This window comes from Triturus cristatus, chromosome 11, assembly GCF_964204655.1.
Source record: "Triturus cristatus chromosome 11, aTriCri1.1, whole genome shotgun sequence".
Lineage (NCBI taxonomy): Eukaryota > Metazoa > Chordata > Amphibia > Caudata > Salamandridae > Triturus > Triturus cristatus.
The window spans coordinates 916,247,030-916,263,145 of NC_140594.1; the positions used below are offsets into that span (position 1 = coordinate 916,247,030).

At 44.2% G+C, this 16,116-nt stretch overlaps 1 protein-coding gene across 18 annotated transcripts in view; it reads right to left on the bottom strand.

Annotated features, from left to right (window-relative positions):
- MBNL1 (muscleblind like splicing regulator 1) overlaps nucleotides 1–16,116 on the bottom strand; it is a 498,242-nt gene that overhangs the window by 45,353 nt on the left and 436,773 nt on the right. The window lies entirely within an intron of this gene.

The window sequence follows — 16,116 nt, forward strand, 5'->3', positions numbered from 1 at the left end:
AACTGCAGTGAAAACCCTGGTGGAGAGGAAACTTGTAATATGCTTGGTGGGACCATGGCAGTCTCGCCAAGCATATTTCAGCCTCTGGACCTCTGCGCCACCTACTGGGAATGGCAGTTCCCACCGACCGAGTCATAATCGGGTGGTCGGGAGACTCCCACCGTTCCGCCACCATGAGTCTGGTGGTCCTCGGACTGCCAGACTCGTAATCAAGCCCTTAGTGTCATCATTCCATTAAATACCTCTTTCTCACTACAATAACAGTGTTTATTAGAAGTGTGCCCTGTGCAGGTGTTATCCACAACTCATGTGATTCTTAATTGTCCCAATACCCAACTTGGATTGAATACACAAAGAAAATATCATGCTGGCACAATGCCTGCATATTTCTGATATCTTCTCTATCCCTCACGACTGAAGAAGAAAGCCTTAAATATCCATGTCTGTGTAATTCTACATTTTGGCCTTATAAGTAAGTTTCAATCTTACAATTTCGTGCAGCTGTACACATTTTAGTTCTTGTCTTAACAAATGTGTAGCTTTGCCTCTTGTGCATACATCCATCCTACACAGTACACGCAGCCTGGATATATCCAGCTAATAAATCAGGTAATTTTTCAGTATTTGGGAGGAATATAGTTTGTCAATGAATAATAGTAACCTCTGATTACAGACAGGTGCATATCAAACACACGAACCTTTATATGTGATCGATTTCCTGTATACAGCTCTTTGTGTCACTCTTTTTCCCTTACGTTAGAGAACCTCTCTCTCACTACAATAACAGTGTTTATTAGAAGTGCGCCCTGTGCAGGTGTTATCCACAACTAAGCTATAGGTGTGCATGTACATTTAGTATTACATTTAAATACATGTATTATGTGCACTGATGGTTGATATGGCTTGGAGTAGGAAAGGTCTAAGGATTGCCAGCTCTTGAAGCAAAATAGCATTTTTCCTGCTGGAGTGTTTTCCAATGATAAAATGCAATGCTTTGGGTATTGTGCATGGCATTAGCACAAGTAGGGGCACTAGACATGATGCTTTGCCTCACACTAAAGCAGTCCTGGTTCTGAACTGGGTCCTATTTAACAAACTTACTTCATCGTGTGTTTTCGCACTATACCTGTGCTTCAGTGTACACATGTTAAATAATGGTCTCCTTACTGAAAAATATATCAATTGTCTACTGTAGAAAATTGTGGTTGGCTGTCAGTGTCATTTCAGCTGCTGCTCACGACTCAACCCACCCATTTGCCCTGATGAGGAACGTTCCCAAAATCAGACAACATGGGCAGTGCTGTGACGAAATGTGAAGGGTCCCCCTGCAAAGTGTATGGAGGGGGGCCCCCACACTCCAGGCCCAGTCAGGAACTTGTAGGCCTGCGAGTACACAGTGCCAGAGATGGCCCCTTGGAGCTCGCCACCCCTCGTAACACATGGGCTGCGGGGGCTTTTGGTACGCCACTGAACACATGGTCGAAATGTCTATGCTCCTCTCCTTCGCCAGCTTAGCAGCATACAGTTGGATATATTTATCCATACATAACAGTTGATGCAAGACAGGGGTGTTTTAAAATGTGTGTTCACTATGTCTTCACTCATTTTTTCACTTACTGGTCACTGCACCATACCCCACACTGACCTTTAATTTAAATACCATCTATGTCACTATTTGTTGGTTACAAAAGAACAAAATTACTAAAAGGATATTTTTATGGAATAACATTTTTATAAGTGATTTATTTAGACTACATGGGTCGTTATTTTTTATCATTGAATGATATATTGTTTACTGATTCTGCTACCCAGCAAGGAAATATTGCACACAATTTCTTTGGGAACTCTGTCTTATTGGCTCTGTCAATTATTCTGTCCCATTTGGAATACCAAGTTCTTGTTGTTGTTTTATACTATTAGAATTGTAGGACAAGGTCAACAAAATTAGAGTATCAAAAAAGACCTGATTGTAAACGGCCACGCCATCTTTCCAAAGGTCCTAAGGGCAGCGTAGGGAAATCTCCACCCAAAATCTGGCTTCTGAAGAATGCCACTAACAGATGGACCTTGGTGTCCAAATTTAAATGTTTGTCAATCCACCCCACTTGTACCACCACATGTTAGTGCATACAAGAAAAAATGTATGTGAAAGGTCTGAAAATACCTCACGTAAGCATCACCAAGGGAGCTGCTGATAGGTACTCACCAGATTGCCCATGTTTTTCATCATTGGTGACTTTTAAGACCATGAGGAAATGAAATAGGTGTCAAATATAAGTTTTAGGAGGTGTAGAAAAAGCAAAGAAGGAACAAATAGTGAAGTGTGAAAGGATGCACACCAAGTGCTTGTCGTGTACTATCCCACTAAGACCCCGTAGTGAGAGAATAAGTAAACTCGCTTCTCCAAGCTAAAATGAGTTGGGACTCACTCGCAAAGATGCCGACTTTATTGGATGCCGTGAGCCCACTCAAGTTAAAAAATGAAAACACAATGTTGCAGACCTCTTCAATTAGGGAAAATACATTAACCATTTACAAGATAAACAATCAGGAATATGTACAGATAATTGTCAAGAGGTCAACAATAAACTGCCTTATAGTTAGGCTCAGTACAAAAACAGTGAAATTTGGCAGTTATGGTTGCCTGAGCAACGTATAACTTACACCCAACAATGCACTGCTTAAGACCTCAAATATTACATCACTGACCCCATCCCTGCTGAAGTCATCCACAAAACCACTTGCACATCTACTCACACCTCCATACAACCTCTTGTACCGCCAGTGACTCACCCATACAGCCAGTCAGATAACCACAAACTCACCCATACAGATACTCACACACCCACTTATTTGCCTACAAAGTCACGTACTCAAACACCCACTCAACCACTTAAATACCCATTCACATATCCATTCAAGCACTCACACATCCCTCACCAACCCATACAGGCATTCACACAGACACTAACTCTCCAATACAGCGACTCACACACCAACTCACTTAAGCAAACACCCACTCAAACAGCAATTCATTCACCCATACAGCCATGAATATATATATATACATATTTATTCATAGGCTTAAGTTTCAGCTCTTGCTTGTAGTGGCCCATCCACCAATCATGTGTGTGTATGTATGTATATATATGTATGTGAGCAAGCCCAGTGTGGTGGGCAAAAAGTGTCATCCTGTCATGGAATGAATAAAGAAAATCTAATAGAGCACAACCTTGAAGTCCGTGTCCATTATCTGCGAGGCAGCGCATTAAGAACCGACTATAGTATGTATGTATATATTTATATATATATTCACTGAAAAAACCATAGGTTTCAGAGGCATTATAGTTAGCTGGACTTTTCACTTGTACAAAACCATTGAAATGTCCCCGTTATAGTTAGTTCAGCTAACTATAACTTGCGCGTCCGCAATGCACTGCTGATGACGTCACATATTACATCACTCATGACATGGTCAGTGACATCACTTATGACATCACTGATGACATCTCAAATGACATCACTGATGACATCATCGATGACATCATCCAGTGAATGTGTGTTTTTCTGAAATTACATATGTTTTATATATGTATATCTCAAGGTCGATGGAAGAATAAATGGGTATATAAGTGTCTAAATGGATGATTTGTTTTTGAAAAATTGATTGTATAACTGACTGATTAAGTGTATCTTAGTGAATACATGGCTTAGTGAGTAATGTTTAAATATGTAAATATCTGTATCAGTCTCTCACTTTGTGTATAAGTGCCTGCATGGGTTGGTGGGTAGCTACACGAGTGTCTATATAGGTTATTAGTTGTTTTTTTTAGAATCCGTATGAGTGTCTGTATGGTTTGGTGGGGGGTATTATGTAGTGCATAGGTACATGAATGAGTGACTCACTGTTTGTATGTGTTGAAGACAGCATGTGTGCAGGACTGTATGGGTGGATGAGTGTGTGCATGGGTGTGTTAGTGAGTGAATGACTGTCTCAATGGTGTCTTTATGAGTAACTACATATGTTTTAAACTAGTATAAGTGACTATTAGTGTATATAAGTGAGTATATGTGAGAGTGAGAGATTGGAAGAGTTCCTGTATGAATAAGTATGTGTTTCTATAAGTAATTGTTTAAAAGACTAAGTATGTGTAAGTTTCTGTAGAAGTAAGTGTGGTGGTGTGTGTATAACTGTATATGCAAGTAAATGGATGTTTGATTATTTATTAGCATGAGTGACTATGTGTGTGAGTAACTCTATGGATGAGTGGTGTTGTGTAACAGGATGTATAGGTGTATGAGTACATATGATGAGTGAGTACATATATGAGTGACTGTATAGGACTGTTGGTGAATGAGTGGATGTGTATGTGGACCTTAGAATTACTGAATAGGTTGTTGTAACTGGTATTGGTATGTCCATTGTTTTGAAAATTTTAGTTTCTAATTTTGAATGTGTGTATAAAAGGTTATATTAGGGGGAGAGGAGGTCTGCTCTCTATCACAAGGATGATGTCATCAGTGATGTCATAAGTGATGTCACTGACCATGTCATGAGTGATGTAATATGTGACGTCATCAGCAGTGCATTGCAGGCGCGCGAGTTATAGTTAGCTGATCTAACTATAACGGGGGAATTTCAATGGTTTTGTTCGAGTGAAAAGTCCAGCTAACTATAACGCCCCTGAAACCTATGTTTTTTTCAGTGAATTTCTAAGTTTTTTTAAAGGCTAATTCCTAACTATAACGTGCCTGAAACCTATGTTTTTTTCAGTGAATTTCAAAGGTTTTTTAAATGCTAATTTCTAACTATGCCTACAGAGATAGGACATCTGAAGAAAGAAGAAAACGCACAGAAAGAAGAAAAAGTAATGCAGAAAGAAGCAACAGAAGTCCTCAAAGACGAAGAAAAGTGCAGGAAGAAAGATAACGTGCAGAAAGAACAAACAGAAGAGCAGAAAGAAGCCTTGTTGCAAAATCATCCTGTACCCTCAACTTTTTCAGACGGATACTGGTGGTAACTGAGTCTGACTAACCAGTCCTAGAGCCAGTGCTATGTTAAAAGACACTCAGAATACAGTGAAAACACCTACATACACTAGGGAACACTATGCGTTGGGGTCCCCCTGTGATTAGCATGACCTCCTCTGTAAGCCCCTAGTATATAATAGGGCAGGGGATTAAAACTACCTCTCAAAATGCGCCACAGGCCATGTTTGCACACGTCACCTCAGGCCCCGTCCCCTCCCTTCGCCACTGTGTAAACATGCCCTGTGGCCGTTTTAAGTTGGGAGATTAAGTCCCCTTGAATCCTGAGGGTCCCTAGGGTCCAACTAGCCCACTAGGTACCTCCAGTAAGTGCCACAGAGCTGTGTTGCAGAGAGGTGTAAAAAGTGGCACGGCCTGGACCACCTCTCTGCAACGCAGCTCAGTGGCGCTTACTGGCAGCACCTGGTGGGCTAGTTAGCACCCAGGGGCCCTCAGGATTGAGGGGAAATTATTTCCCCAACTTAAAACGCGCCATAGGGCGTGTTTGCACGCGTCACCTCAGGCCCGTCCCCTCCCTTCCCCACTGTGTAAACACGCCCTTTGGCCGTTTTTTAAGTTGGGAGATTAAGTCCCCTTGAATCCTGAGGGTCCCTAGGGGCAAAATAGCCCACTAGGTACGTCCAGTAAGCGCCATTGCAGAGAGGTGTAAAAAGGGGCATGGCCTGCACCACCTCTCTGCAACGCAGAGCAGTGGTGCTTACTGGAAGCACCTGGTGGGCTAGTTGGCCCCCAGGGTCCCTCAGGATTGAAAGGGAATTATTTCCCCAACTTAAAACGCGCCACAGGGTGTGTTTGCACGCGTCACCTCAGGCCCCATCCCCTCCCTTTGCCCTGTGGCCGTTCTAAATTGAGAGATTAAGTCCCCTTGAACCCTAAGGGTTCCTAGGGTCAAACTAGCCCACTAGGTACCTCCAGTAAGCGCCACAGAGCTGCGTTGCATAGAGGTGTAAAAAGGGGCGTGGCCTCAGAACACCTGTCTGCAACGCAGCTCCCTGGCGCATAATGGAGATACCTGTTGGGCAATTTGGCCCTCAGGGACCCTCAGTATTGAAGGGGAATTAATTCCCCAACTTACAACTGGCCAGGAGACGCGTTTGCAGAGTGCTGCAAGGAGGGGCGTGGCCTCCGGCGCGATGCCGGTCTTTTATTTATTTTATTTTTTTAAGAGAGAGGGCTGTGTGGCCCCCCTTCTTTTTCTAATTTATTGGCCCTGGGGACCCCATCCCCCAGGGCCTACACCCTATTTTTTTTTGTTGAAAAAAATACATTTGGCCCTCCCAAGGCCTTCATCGGCCCCAGGGACCCCAACCCCCGGGTAATGGCCTTTTAAAAAAAAAAAATTTAGGAGGGGGGCTGCGTTGCCCCCCTACTCAGGCCACTTATGGCCTCGGGGGACCCCATCCCCCGGGGCCGGCCTTTGTTTTTTATAATTTAAAAAATATATATATTTATAGAAACACCTAGGACATGCTGGACAAACCGTATGTACCTATCACCATGACGATTTGCATGATATTCATTAAAAGGCGACTATGCATACAACAAATCCATGTGGAATGTATTTACACCGCTAGTGAAGCTCTGACGTGTCTGACGCCCTACCGTGCCTAGTCCCGGCGCCCCCGCCGGTGGGTACTCTCCAAGTAGACACCCTTGTCGTTTATTTATACAAACATGGGTAGCTATTGACGGCACATTTAATACACACACACACACCAAGCCATTCAAAGGGGATTCTACAAAAATTAGACCAAACTATGCAAGAAACCCCCCTCACGGTTAATAAAACACACATCCACCGCCGGATGTGTAATACTTTTTATTTTACTCTCTGGAAAGGAGACGAACCTCACTTGAGAGTCACAGCGTGCTCCTGGCTGAGCCCAATGCTGTGTTACACCCACCAGTGCCCGCCGAGTGCCACACACCTCTGTGTTGTATTATACCAGCTAGTGTGTATACTATGACACTCTCTAGCCCATGTGCACTGTAACACCACCCCGTGAATATGTCATGCCACAATTGCCTTCGCATGGAGTCTATTGCCCCATCTAACGTGCCTTCCTCCATGCCTATGTTATAACGCACTATTTTGAAAAACAAGAGGTCTTTCAAAAACAATGCAGCATGCGATAAATATAGACCAGAATCGGCTCTATATCACTTGTACAATGCCCAGCCGGACATTGAAGTTTTAATGATCAATAGACGTAATTTCTGACATACAATAGAATGTAGAGTGGGACACAGTCCTGTGTCCTTACCCACTGAACAAAAAGTACAGACAGTCAAACACAAGAAACATACATCAGGCTGAAGAATGAAGCTTATAGCCAGTACGAGATACAAGGGCAAGCTTTCTTAAAGGTACAGTGTCATGCACAATTTTTAACAAATGCGTTTAAAATGCATGTTTGTACATGGGGTCGACGACGTTTCGATCTATTCAACCAATACATAGATCATCATCAGGACTAGAGAGAATATAAGCCTGAATTTACAATTCCTGTAAGAAGGAAGTGGGAAAAAATAAGGGAGAAAGGAGAGGTACATTAAAACCTAACAATACTGAGAAGAAACAATGGTGCCAGTTATCATGCACGGCATGCCATACGTGAGAAACATACCAGACGGCTGGTTGTTGAAGCGAAGGAATCAAATTTGTGAGAATAACCGGTGAATTGACCCGAATGATCAAGGCAAAAACACACGCACAGGCTGTGAGTTGACAGAGTACGCGTGAACATGTACAAGGGGCTAACAATGGTACGTAGTGGAGCGTGCGGTGAACCGCAAAATAGTATCGTAGTTCGGTGAACTAGTGCATAATCGAGCTAGCGAACAGTCAAGAAGACGTGAGGACTGAAGGTGAGCCGGTAACGTCGTGACTATGAACGCAAGGAAGGCGTTCATAGTCAACAACCAGCCGTCTGGTATGTTTCTCACGTATGGCATGCCGTGCATGATAACTGGCACCATTGTTTCTTCTCAGTATTGTTAGGTTTTAATGTACCTCTCCTTTCTCCCTTATTTTTCCCCACTTCCTTCTTACAGGAATTGTAAATTCAGGCATATATTCTCTCTAGTCCTGATGATGATCTATGTATTGGTTGAATAGATCGAAACGTCGTCGACCCCATGTACAAACATGCATTTTAAACGCATTTGTTAAAAATTGTGCATGACACTGTACCTTTAAGAAAGCTTGCCCTTGTATCTCGTACTGGCTATAAACTTCATTCTTCAGCCTGATGTATGTTTCTTGTGTTTGACTGTCTGTACTTTTTGTTCAGTTGGTAAGGACACAGGACTGTGTCCCACTCTACATTCTATTGTATGTCAGAAATTACGTCTATTGATCATTAAAACTTCAATGTCCGGCTGGGCATTGTACAAGTGATATAGAGCCGATTCTGGTTATATTTATCGCATGCTGCATTGTTTTTGAAGGACCTCTTGTTTTTCAAAATAGTAAGTACCCTGGGTCCTTCCTACCTTACGGGTTTCCCCTTGTCAAGCATTAATATATGTTATAACGCACAGTGCTATGCCATACATATTACAATCTGGGATCCATATCTTTGTCACAGTGCATATGCAACGTTACACTCCCCAGCACATATTTTATATTACAACTTTAGAGACTAGTTAGGTTACATAACACTGCCCTGTGCATATTAAGCTCCAAGGCGCATATCACATAGCACGACCTAGTGCCTGTGCTATCTCGCGCTCTCCAATGAATCTGTCATTGCGCACAATGTATTGCATATTATATTTCACGCCCCGGTTCATCTTATATCATACTTTTTGGTGCATAGTTTATACCATATACTATATCTAGTTTTCATTTTCAATCGTGCTCTCAGGACTATGTTCTATATAACACTGCGTCCACCTACCCTTTTCACGGGCATTACATTTTGCGATGGGGGGTGGAGGGTAAGGGGGTGTTTCTGCCAAGTGAGCCTGGAGTCACAGTCACAAACGTCCTCTTCTTCCTGAATAAAGGTGAGATTATGCTGCATACTTGTTCATATTTTAAGTAGTTCGCACAGACACACATTTTAAAAACAATAAAGTTCCTAATACCCACCTTCTCTGAACAGTTAGCTTGCTGCCCCATCCACCTCCTCCCTATCCTCTGTTGTCTGAATCCATGGATTAGCCTCCTCCCTCCTGCCATGCATGGTCTGATGTGCTGCCACTGCCCTCCATTTAGCATGATGTACCAGTCCACTCCTCCTGCCCTCCATTGCCCAATTCTATGGCCCATCATTGACCTCCTGCTTAGCCTCTGTGCTTAGCTTGCTGCCCCTATTCTCCTTCCCCTTGCCCTCCGATGTCTTTGTGCATGCCCCTGCTCCATCCTTTTTGCCCACCATGTTCCATGGACCTGCCACTCCTATCTACTCTGAGTGTTCTGTTGAGCTGCCACTCCCCCCCACCTGCCTAGCATTGTCAGATGACTGTAACCTGTCCCTGCCACCTCCACCCTGCCAGTCCACATGCCATGCCCCTATCCCCTTCCTCCTGTCCTCCATGGTCCATTTTACTGCCACACCCTTCTGCCCTCCCTGGTCTGTTGTGGTGCAACTGCTGCTCCTGCCTGCCCCGTGCGGTCTGTTGTGAGGCCCCTTCCCCTGAACTCTCTTGTCTGTGCCCAGGTCCTGACCCTCCCTTCTATCCTCCATGGTCCTTTGTGTATGCCCCTGCACCCTCCTTCTTGCCCATCATAGCCATTGTGCTGCCACTAACCCTCCCGCTTGCCATGCATGGTCTTCTGTGCTGCCATGGCCCATCCCACCTTCCCTCCATGGTCTGTGTGTATGCCATCATAGTCTCACTGTTGCTCTCCATGGTGTGTCTTGTTTCTAGTGCCCATCCTGCCTGACCTCCATGGTCATCTTGCTGCTCCTGCCCTGCCCCCTTGCCCCCAGCCCTCTGTTTCCATGTGCAGACCCCTATTCCCTCCCTCCTGGCTTGTCTGTTCCATTGTAATGCCCCTGAGCCATCCCTCCTGCCCTTTATGGTCTGTTATGATGCAGCTTTCTCTCCTGTCTGTCCATTATGGTCAGCTAGCTACCATTGCCTCTTTCCCCTCTGTTCTTTGTTGTCCATGTGCATGGTCCTGTCCCCTCCCTATTGCTTTCTATGGATTGTTGTGCTGCACTCCCGTCCCGCATGCCCTGTGTGGTGATTTGTGCTGCTGCAAACCCTGATGCCTTCCCTGTAGGGTCAGTTTGGTGCACCTCTCCATGTCCCTCCTGTCCTCTGTTATCCGAATCCATGTCCCTACCCCAATTCCTCCTGCCTACCATGATCCAATGTACCATACTTGCGAACATTTTGAACTTCGTAAGAGGGAGATTTTGAAAAAAACTGGGGTATTGATTTTCCCCTTTGAGTTACATTGAAAAAGAGGAGATTGTAGACAGGACACAGATCAAATAAAGCCCATTTGAGCTTAAAAACATTGGACGTTTCCTGGCTGAAACGGGTCTGTTGGCATGTATGGTTGTACTACCACTGCCTCTTGCTTCTGCCCACAATAGTCTATTATATTGCCACAGCCTCGCTTGCCAGTCCTGTAATGTTGGTTTGTTGCCCCCGCCCCCCTTTCCATTGTCCTCCATAGTCTGTTGTGCTGCCACTTCCCTTCCTGCCTGCCCAGTGTGGTCAAATTGTTGCCTCTGCACTCTCTTACCTGCCTTCAATTTTCAGAGTCCGTGCCCCTGGCCTCTGCTTCTCAACAGTATCCCAATGAACAACTAGATTGCTAACATTCTATATTTATTACAAAAGTTTGGAACGCCTGACGTCATCTTGATGTAATCAAAACTGTAATACCTAGAGCATTTCCTTTAGAAATTACATATATGAGAGGGTCTTATTTACATCAAAATTAAGGTTAGTGCTCTAAAAAACTAAAATGAGGACATCTTTTCTGAGTTTTCAAATAGCGACAAAGAACTTTTAAATTATTTGTAATCTTTATGTTTTTTTATCCAGTTGACCACTTGATTAAATGTTGCACCTAGGGGATAGGATGTGGCGACTTTGCAACTGGGGAACCAGGTTGGAGTTTCTGCTTCAGCTCAACATTCTGTGATTTCTGGTCAAATCACTTAATCCCCCCATGTCTACAACCAAAATGAATTTGATCTTGTGTGATGTAACCAATGCTCATGTAAAGCACTCCAATACCTGACAAGTCTGCACTATATAAAACTGCAAATGCACAAAAAATATGTGTTTTGCACACTTCTGTCATTGGGCTACATGTGGGCTAGATCTGGGTGATATCTGTGCTACATTTGGGCTCTTTTGTCTCTGGTGGCCATCTTGGGGGATTTATTTGTTATGAAGTTTCCTAATTTCCTCATTTACTGCAGTCTCCTCAGTAGGAAATGCTTTCAGTTTTTTACTTTGATTCCATCAAGAAGGTATTCAGATATGTCACACATTTGCCATAAATTCTGAATGTTAGCACTCTAGTTGCTCATTAGATCACTGTAGTAAAGCTACTGCTCACCACGGAAGTCTGCTGGTGGTATTCAAAGTGCATGTTTCAGTCTACATATCAGAATTTTTTAATGAAATAGAAGAGGATTTGCGAAGTCACACAAAAAATGTGCCCTAATTTTTCTTTCTTCAGCACTAATCACAATTTCTATGGCAAAATAAACCCCCTCATTGTGTTCCTTTTTAAATTAAATGTTTTAAGTGTTACCACTTTATTCCAATCAAGATGGCTTCAGGTGTGCCATACTTTTGTCATAAGTAAGACTGTTAGCGCTCTAGTTGTTCTTAAGAACACTCTGGGACATTCTGTCATTGGGCTATACTTGGGCTACATCTGGGTGATATTTGGGCTACATTTGGGCTCTTTTGTCTCTGGTGGCCATCTTGGGAGATTTATTTGTTAAGAAGTTTCCTAATTTCCTAATTTACTGCAGTCTCCTCAGTAGGAAATACTTTCAGTTTTTTACTTTGGTTCCATCAAGAAGGCATTCAGATGTGTCACATATTTGCCATAAATTCTGAATGTTAGCTCTCTAGTTGCTCATTAGATCACTGTAGTAAAGCTACTGCTCACCAGGGAAGTCTGCTGCTGGTATTTAAAGTAAATGTTTCAGTCTGCATGTCAGAATTTGTTTATGAAATAGAAGAGGATTTGAGAAGTCAAAATGTTCCCCTATTTTTCTTTCTGCAGCACTAATCATACTTTCTATGGCAAAATGAACCCCCTCATTTTGTTCCTTTTTAAATTAAATGTTTTAAGAGTTACCACTTTATTCCAATCAAGATGGCTTCAGGTGTGCAATACGTTTGTCATAAGTAGGACTGTTAGTGTTCTAGTTGATCTTTAGAACACTCTGGGAAGCTGCAGTAGAACACAAAGGAATCAACTGACAGTCTCTGCCCTTGTTGGATGTACATGTTTTACTGAGAATGCCAGACTTCATTCTCACATGACTGAGAGAGATAATGTGAATTTACAGAAAATATGCTCTCAGTTTAGCTTATAGATCACCTTCCAAACCTTTGTGGGAAAAGCATGAGAAAATAGTTTTCTCTCAAACATGATTCATGATATCACAGCAGAAGGCTTTTTCACATGGTAAAATCACCTTAGAACACACCACAATTCCTAAAATGAGTATGGTACCATCAACAAATGATTTATAATGTAACTAAAGTCTTAAAACCTTCTATTAACTGCAATGCTTTTTAATGAGGTGCTATCATGTATATTGGTCCCAAGATGGCTGCCAACACTTCTTGGATGAAGTACTGACAGCCAATCAGATCTCACGATGAGATGTGTGGTTAGGCTCCGCCCAGATATATCTATCTTTTTAACTCTAATTTTCTCAGGTACTACTGAACGGATTTACACCATTTAAGCAAAAGGCACGAGTCTGAACTGAGGACTACCTCTTTGCCAAATTTGGTGTAATACCGTTCAGCAGTTCGGGCTGTAGCTGCGTCAACAGGTCCTATAGGAAAATGCATGTGGAAAACGTGTTTAGGGACCCCCCTATTTTCTCGGCCCCCGCTTGACGAATCACCGTGAAATTTTCAGGATAGGAGCGGACCGGAGCTGGCCAAATGTTTGGAAAATTTCGCGAAGATTCGTCAATCGGCGCCAACGTTATTCCAAATAGAATGTTGTGGATTTCCTATGGAAAATAGGCCCTAACTATATCTACCTACTGGCGACTGCCAGTAGGTAATGTATGTATGTATATATGTATGTATGTATGTATGTATATGTATATGTATGTATGTATATGTATGTATGTATGTATGTATATATATGTATATGTATGTATGTATATGTATATGTACGTATATATATATATATATATATATATATATATATATATATATATATATATATATATATATATATATATCCATCCTACTGGCGGTCGCCAGTAGGTAGTTATAGTTAGGACCTATTATCCATAGGAAAATCGTAACATCCTATTCCCAATAACTTCGGCGCCGGTTGACGAATCTTCGCGATATTTCCGAAACTAATGGCCTGCTCTGGTCAGCTCCTATCCTGAAAGTTTGGGGGTGATTCGTCAAGCAGGGGCCGAGAAAAAAGGGGGGTCCCAAAAGGCGTTTTCCCCATGTTATTTCCCATAGGAAATTTTAGACACGGCTACAACCAGAACTGCTGAACGGAATTACACCAAATTTTCAAAAAGGTAGCCCTTGGTTCAGAAAGCACCCTTTTTTTTAAGCGGTGTAAATCAGTTCAGAAGTTCCTGAGAAATTCAAAAAATAGTGGTCAAAAAATCATTTTCCCATAGGAAAATTTAGACACGGTTATAGCAAAAACTGCAAAACAAAATTACACCAAATTTGGCAAAAAGGTACTGCTTGGCTCAGGAAGCGACCTTTTAAAAAATGGTGTAAATCCGTTCATTAGTTTTTGAGAAATTAAGAAATAAAGATAGTGATATCTATGGCCGCGTTGGATCCGCGCACCCTCCCGATCACGAGCTTCATGTCAATTGGCTGTCAACACTCCGAACCAGGAAGTGTTGGCAGCCATCTTGTGCCTCGGTAGAACCAAGGCAAACAGAAAAAGAATCGCAAAAAACAAGAAAAGGGGGCAGGGTAGAAACACCCTGACTCCCACAAGGACACCCAGGGCCAAAAAAGCATTTTTTTAATTTTAAATCGGCAAGATTCACGCACCAAGCGTGAATTTCGGCCGAAATGTTTAAAAAAATGAAGCGCTTTGTTAATATTTAGCCCCCGGGTGGGCCAAGTCCCGGGGGCAATCTTTATATTTGGGTCCCGCAGCCCCGGTGACCGCCACCACCCGGGGCTTTCCAAAAATATGTGCGGAGGGGGCTCCCAGCCCCGGGGACTGCCACCCCCATGGCTTCTAAAATAAATGGCTGGGGTGCTCAAAGGCCCCCCCAAGCCCCGGGGACCGCCACCCCCAGGGCTTTTTGAAAATATTTGTGGGGGCTCACAGACCCCCCCCCAGCCCTGGGGACCACCATCCCCCGGGTTTTCTAAAATAAATGGGTGGAGGGGCTCAAAGGCCCCCCCATGCCCCGGGGACCGCTACCTCCCTGGTGCACTAAGTATGCAAATTGGGGGGTCTGTTACAGACCCCCCAGCCCCGGGGACCACTACCTCCCCGGGGCTTTGCGTATGTTGGGAGGGGGGCCGCGCAGCCCCCCTCCTGGAGCCCTGTCATGGCCCTGGGGACCGCCACCCCCCAGGGCCGGCTCCTGCAGTGTCCCGGGGTGCCCAACCCCGGGACACTGCAGTTTGCTATGGCAGGGCGGGAGCTCCCGCCCTGTCATAGCAAACTGCCTTGGTTTTTGGAATTTTGGAAGAGAGAGCAGGGAATCCTGCTCTCTCTTCCAAAAAACAAAGACGATTGCTTTTCCACATGGGGAGCTGCATCTTAGCAGCTCCCCGTGTGGAAAAGCAATGCTGGCCCCGCAGGACGCGGGGAGCCGGCGGAACTGTGGGGGGATTGGGGACCCCCCCATGGTCCCCAACGGATAGGGCCGGCCTCAGGGGATGGGGTCTCCGGGGCCATAATTATAAAAAAAAATTAAAAAGCAAAAAACGGAAAGGCCGGCCCGGGGGATGGGGTCCTCAGCCATCCCCGGGGGATGGGCCTCCCCTGGGCCATGGCCTGAGGAGGGGCCCACACAGCCCCCCTCCAAAAATTTCAATAAATAAAAAAAACTGCCCATGCCCCGGGGGATGGGGTCCCCGGGGCCGATTATGGCCTCGGGAGGGGGGCCACGCGGCCCATTTCCAATTTTTTTATTAAAAAAAAAAGGGGTCAGGCCCTGGGGGATGGGGTCCCCAGGGCCGATAAAAAAGGAAAAGAAGGGGGGCCACACAGCCCCCCTTCTTAATAACAATTTTACAAAAATAAAGACCGGCATCGCGCCGGAGGCCCCGATCCCTCCCTGCAGCACTCTGCAAACGGGCCCGCTGGCACGTTTGCAGATGGGAAACTAATTCCCCTTGAATACTGGGGGTCCCTGGGGGCCAACTAGCCCACCAGGAACCTCCAGTATGCGCCAGGGAGCTGCGTTGCAGAGAGATGTTCAGAGGCCATGCCCCTTTTTACATGTCTCTGCAACGCAGCTCTGTGGCGCTTAATGGAGGTACCTGGTGGGCTAGCTACACCCCAGAGACCCTTAGGATTCAAGGGGACTTAATCCCTCAATTTAAAACGTGCCATGGGATGTGTTTGCACAGTAGTGAAGGGAGGGGGCAGGGCCTGAGGTGACATGTGTGCCAACACGCCCTGTGGTGCATTTTAAGTTGGGGAATTAATGCCTCTTCAATCCTATATATATATATATATATATATATGCTCACAAAAAAAACAAAGGTTAATGTGATGTTATAGTTAGGAACTAATGTTCAAAAACTGAAACCCCCAGGAAAATTCACTACTTACTAGGGCACTGCTTATGACCTCACATATCAAATCACTCATGAAATGTTTAATCACTGATAACACCACTGATGACATCTCAAATTACATTAATAGTGACATCC